We start from the raw sequence: 6,566 nt of genomic DNA on the forward strand, positions 1-6,566 counted from the left end.
TTGGTCTGCTGGGAGAGGTGAGGTGGGCCCCAGGCACAGACACTCATCAGTGCCCTCCTTGGGCAAGGAAGGGCCTTGGATGTTGGCAGGAGTCTCCCACTGCTCTTCCTTCCTGCTCCCTTAAAGCCCTGCCGAGACTCGAGGAGATTTATGCCCTGAGGGGAGCAATGTCACTGCTCTTTATGGCATATTAAGCTGACGAATGGGCACCCCTTTCAGAGACCACGCTGGGCACCTCCCTGTTGCTTCAGTTGGTTGGAAAGTGACAGGTAATATTTTTGAAATGAATCCTGTAAAGACTACAGTATATCAAGGGCCCTACACAGGGTTATTAAAGTAGATTAACTGAATAATTTTCCTAGGATAATAATATTTCTTAAGGATTATGGATGAGGCCTGGACTTTGCTCAGCTACCACGAGCCAGACATGTCCGAGGGTGGATACGCATCACTGTCTAAAGCTGCAGAGACAATTAGGTTTGCATGAGACATATGGATCAGAGTTAGATGGACAGCTCTGGAATCACGTGCAGATGACATGTGATTGGGAACTGTGATTTCCAGGTGCTCACTCACAATGTAACTAAGATATTCCATGCAGAACAGCTGAGGAAGTGGAACATGCCCAGGACCGTGATGCTGGGAACCTGGCAAAGATTTGTCCCCCTGGGTCTTTGGGTTTTTTACCTTGGATGAGGGAGGCTGGTTTTTTTCAGGGATCAGCCCACAGGAGACTCCTGGGTGTCCTGAATGGGGTTCTGATTAACTTTCTCCAGTGTGTGGGGCTGGAGTTGGGAGAAGGTGCCTGGGGAGTGGAGCACTGCCTTCTGACCCCTGTGACTCTTTTCAGACAGGGGGAGGTGCTGAACGAGGTCCCCAACACCTGCAGGAAGCATTAACTGGCTGGGAGTGGAGTGACTTCCTGGCCCCATCCTTTGAGGATATGTCCCTGGCCCAAGGAGACAGGAACAGGCCCATCTTTTTCAAGTTCAGGGATTGAAACCCAGGTTGGCAAGACTCTGAACTATCACCTGGCTCTTGGCCTTTGAGTGCCTATGGTTCTGAAGCCCCTCTGTGCAGGGAGAAAATCAACCAGCCGTTGTCCAGCCCAGGCTGGCTGTGTGATGGTGGTGATGGTGGTGGAGACATCCCCACTTGGGAAGGTCTCATGGTGGTGTGACAGGCAGTCACGTGGGGGCCTGTGCTCAGGATGGCTCCATACTTGGTTAATGCCCTGCCATTGCTGTCTTGAAATTCTTAATAATTTTCTAAAAGGGGCCCCATGTTTTCATTTCTCTGCAGGCAGGAGTGCCTGCTCAGTTGTGCTTGAATCTTTGTGACCCCATAGACTGTAGCCTGTCAGACTCCTTTGTCCATAGGATGTTCAAGGCAATAATACTGGAATGGGTTGTCATTTTCTCCTCCAGGACATTTTGCTGGGGGCCCTGCAAACAATGCAGTTGGCCCTGTTTCCTTCTCTTCTGGGGTGGGGGTTCCCCAGGAAAGTGTTGCGAACCCTTGACTGGAGACTTAGGGAGGAGCCCTGGGTCTGGGCAGCTCAGCTTGTCCCCATCGCCCTCTGTCTCGGGGACTTGCCAGCCTGCTGTGAACTTGTACTTTGGTTGGCATGTCTCTACCTGGGACAGGCTGATGATTCTACCCACGTCTGGGGAGTGTCAGGAAGCTGGTGTTGCCCTCCCCTAAGCCATTACCTTGAACTCACCTTCATCAGTAGAAACCTGACATTTGTTTCCATCAGCCTGATGATCCCTTTATCTCAGCTGGTTCAGAGATGGTGGGAAGAAGAGGGGGTTTATTAGGCAGCTTCATGCTAAAACAATGCTGCAAAACAAACATCCCCCAAACTCAGCGGCTTACAACAGCAACATTTCTTTTTTGCTCATGATTCTGAAGTCACACTGGTGGCTCTGCTTCATGCTCTGTCAAGCAACTGCCAGGTAAGTAGGGAAGGAACTCTTGGAAGATGCAGCTGTATGGGGCTGCTGATGGAGCTGGCTTTGTGAACTCTTGCCACAGGGGAAGTCTTTGGTGGGGACGATGTGGTCTGCAATGTTGGTTTCTGCTAAGGTTTCTCCAGGGAAGCTTCCAGTGATCCCAAGAATGCTCTGTGACTAGGGCTGAGGAAAGGAAGGCAGACACATCCTTGCTCCATGCTGCTCAGTAGCAGTGGGTGGAACTCGCTCCTGACGTGGAGCTGAGATGCTCACAGGGAGCACAGGGCAATGGGGATCTGAGCAGGGCTGGGGCCAGAGCATCCCTGGAGGAGGGAGCTTGTACTGAGAATGTGTGGTGGTGGGCAGGAGAGGGTGACCCAGGCAGGGCCAGGGTGAGCTAACACTTCCACCCAAGAGTTGTGGGGACAAACGGGTGAGGCCCTAGGGATGCCATGGGGAGGAAACCTTGGGGTCCTGCCCACCCCTGGGGGCTCACCATCTAGCTTGGCCATGTGGTGGGAAGCTGACATGTCTTGGGCCAGGAGGTGTGGCACCCAGGGAGCGGAGGCCCAGGGGCCAAAGAGCAGCATGCCTCTTGCTGCAGAAAGCAGGGAGGGGCTCGAGGGTGCAGCAGGGAAAGCAGCTTCTCTGGGGACTGGGCTGGCCCTGGAGTCCAGGCACTGGGGACTTGTTACCCGTGGGGACAGGAGGATGGCCAGTCCCCGCACTCTCTGGTTCCTATGAACATCGAGGCCAGCTCCACAGGCAGTGAAGGCCCTCTCAGCATTCAGCCTGGGTGAGATACATAAAGCCCTAATGTGACAGCTTTAATTAGAGGGGCCTTTTTTCCATAAATACATATGCCAGTTAATGAGCAATGGCATGGGGGCTGGATTTACACCACTGCCAGCCATGAATCTCTGTGTACGGGACGGAAGACAGGCGACTCCCTCACGAAGGACACCTTCCCCTCACGGTCCCACCTCCAAGTGGATCCTGGCGCCCAGAAGCTCTTGGCAGAATCCGAACAGCTGGTCAGACAGAGTGTTCCCAGCAGCCTGCTTCTGCCCCAAGGTGCCGAGCACTGATCCAGCTCCCGGCCCTGAGTCCCGCCCGAGGCAGGGGCTCCTCCCGGGTCCCCACAGGCTGTGAACTGTAAGGAGAGAAGGAATGAGTAAATGTGTTGGGAGGACCAGCTTTGCCCTGGTAATTGCTGCCTGTGGTCGGTCACCCCCCGCCCCCTCCCTGGGCTGGTCACCAAGCAGGGCGCCGTCCCGGCAGGAAGCCCCACTCTGCGCTCAGGCATCTCAGCCCCTCACCCTTTCCTGCCAGGCCCAACACAGCGCTGCCCAGAGCTGCCCTGAGACCAGGGGACTGTGATCCTGATGTCTAGTGCTGCCCCTCTGCACAGGAGGCTCCCCTGTTCCTGCAAGGGGCCATCCTTCCCTGCTCTCAGGACCCTCGCAAGTCCGTTAATCTATCCTAACTACCTTTGCAGCAAAATGCCTCAAATACTTGCCCTTAGAGCTTTGGGCTCTGAACTGTCCAAAAGGGTCCTGGTTGGGCTCCCTCTGGCCATGGCCCCAGAGTGAAATTCAGAGAAAATATTGTCAGGAAGTGATTGTGGAGTCCTAGAGTGTCCCTGCCTCCCTGGGCCCAGACTGGACCCATGGGCCCACAGCACCTGCGGGATCCGGGGCCCAGGTGGCTTGATGGGGGAAGGCGGGGTCTCCTGTTGTTGCCGGCTTGGCAGGAGGCAGCGTGATCTACATTCTGCTCAAGCTGCCTGATGAAGTTGTCCCCAATAATTTGTTCATATCACCCCCTGCTTGCTGCTTGCCTGTCTTATTATTCTCCTACGATTTCCTCCGCATCAGGAGGAAAATTGGATTCTGGTGACGATCAAATGAATTCAAAGCTAGGATACTCCCCCTCCCCTTTCCCCAGGGTGGGCGGGAGAAGAGAGTTGGCTGGTGTCTCAAGCTAGAGTGCCCGAGGGCTCTCTGTCCCCAGGGTCTCTGCCCAGCACTCGGAATCCCTGATTTAGGTCCTCCCAGCTGTGCCCAAACTGGCTACAAAGGGCTGGATGGTCCACTGAGGCACATTAGCAGCTCAGACTTAATAAAGTACCGTGCTTGCCTCTGAAGGGAGTTTTTATAGTATTATTTTCATTGCTCTAAGACAAGCTCAGCTCATGGAAATTATAAACCCCTTTTGCCCCCTCCTCTGCTCCCCAGCCCCCTTCTTGCAAGGCCACTTTGGATGGAGTGATGTCTTCTTCCTGGTCTCTGCTCTACTACTTTGCTTTTTGGAAGCTGGTGATTAAGCTCAGAAATAAGGCAAATGCCAGGGGTTGGCCTCTGATGGGCTCCCTGTGGGTCTTTCTTGGGGAAGAATTTTTACCTCCTGAACTGGTAACCTTTGGATTTTGTGGGTTTTTCCAGTAGCCATGTATGGATGTGAGAGTTGGACCATAAAGATGGCTAAGCACTGAAGAATTGATGATTTTGAGCTGTGGTGCTGGAGAAGACTCTTGAGAGTCCCTTGGACAGCAGTGAGATCAAACCAGTCAATCCAAAAGGAAGTTAACCCTGAATGTTCATTGGAAGGACTGATGCTGAAGTTCCAATACTTTGGCCAGCTGATATGAAGAGCCAACTCACTGGAAAAGACCCTGATGCTGGGAAAGGTTGAGGGCAGGAGGAGAAGGGGATGATAGAGGATGAGATGGTTGGATGGCATCCCCGACGCAATGGACATGAGTTTGAGCAAATTCTGGGAGATAGTGAAGAACAGAGAAGCCTGGTGTGCTACAGTCCATGGGATTGCAGAGTTGGAAATGGCTGAGCTACTAATACACTTTTCAAGAATATAGCATCCTCACTTCTTGGAGGGCTGGTGGGCACATCCATCCAGGATAGGGGGACGCCCTGACCTAAGCCTGTGCCCAGTGGTTTGGGCAGCAGCTCCTGGGAGGTGTGAGGGACATGGAGGCTGAGGCGAGGGTGGGCCAGGGGTCAGGGCATTCCTGCTCCAGCTAGGCAGGCTGGGTTGTAGCAGAGATGCTTCCTGGCTATGCTGCCCTGGCACAGCTCTTACTCCTTCCCCATACTGTGTCCAGTTGGTACCAATGTAGATAAAGCCTGAGGGAGGGTCTTCTGATGCTGGTGGGGAGGAGGGTGTGTGTGTGTGAACAGAGCAGCCCACCCCAAGTTCAGGAAATGGGTTGATGTTCTGTGTGGTTTAGCCCTGGTGCTGGGCAGGTATGAGCCAGACTCAGCTTCCTGGGCCCCAAGCAGATGCAGCCTGGGGGTCCTGAAATGAGACATCAACCAAAGCCCAAGGAGCAGCCTCGCTTTCCCCAGGCCAAGCTCTCAGTGGGGGTGTGCGCTTGAAACCTGATTGCTAAAGCCGTACCTGAGGAAGTCACAACAGTGACGGGCTGGGTAATACTGCATCGTCAGGACTTCAGGACGGTCCTCCCACTGCCCCGAGTAAGGGGAGGCAGGTTGGCGGAGGTTCCCTACTGAGCGGTGGAGGAGGGGGTGGGGCAGACCCTTCAGAAAGGGGGCTTAACCAGCGGGGCTTCATGACACCCTGGGGCCTCCAGAGCCTCAGAGGGTTTGTGCATACCAGAGGGAGAGCTCTGGACCCCACAGTAGGGCCAGGCGTTGCTTTTTTTTTTCTTTTGCATTTTTAGGAAGAACTGGAGGGCAGAAAGCACAGGGCATGCTGAGGCTGGAATAAGTTCCAGAAAGTGGGTGTTGGAGCTGATTGGAGGAGCCTTGGTGACAGTGGGGATGGCTATTCAGAGCAGGGAGGAGACCCATGCTGGGTGAGACTCAGGGACCCAAGGGTCAAGGCAATAACCAGCCTCATGGCTTTTTTTCCCTCCCTTAATTTATTTATTTTTAATTGGAGAATAATTGCTTTACAATATTGTGTTAGTTTCTGCCATGCATCCACATGAATCAGCCATAGGTGTACCTGTGGCCCCTCCCTCTTGTGCCTCCCTCCCACTTCCCACCCCATCCCACCCTTCTGGGTTGTTACAGGGTCCGGGTTTGAGTTCCCTGAGTAATAGAGCTAACTCTCACTGGTGGTCTATTTGACATACGGTAGCGCATATGTCTCTATGCTACTCTCGCCATTCATCCCACCCTCTCCTTCCCCCAGCCCTGTGTCTATAAGTCTGTTCTCTATGTCTGTGTCTCCAATGCTGCACTGCAAACAGATTCATCAGCACCATCTCTTTCGATTTCAAATATATGCGTTCATATATGATATTTGTTTTTCTCCTTCTGACTTACTTCACTCTGTATAATAGACTCTAGGTTCACCCACCTCATTAGAACGGACTCAAATGTGTCCCTTTTTATGGCTGAGTAATATTTCATTGTATATACGTACCACAGCTTCTTTATCCATTCATCTGTCGATGGACATCTACATTTCTTCCATGTCCTACCTATTGTCAATAGTGCTGCAATGAATATTGGGATACATGTGTCTTTTTCAATTATTTTTTTCTCAGAGTATATGCCCAGTAGTGGGATTGTTGGATCATATGGTAGTTTTATTCCCAGTTTTTTAAGGAATCTCCTAACACAC

The sequence above is a fragment of the Bison bison genome, unplaced genomic scaffold, assembly GCF_000754665.1.
Source record: "Bison bison bison isolate TAMUID 2011002044 unplaced genomic scaffold, Bison_UMD1.0 scf7180017864289, whole genome shotgun sequence".
Lineage (NCBI taxonomy): Eukaryota > Metazoa > Chordata > Mammalia > Artiodactyla > Bovidae > Bison > Bison bison.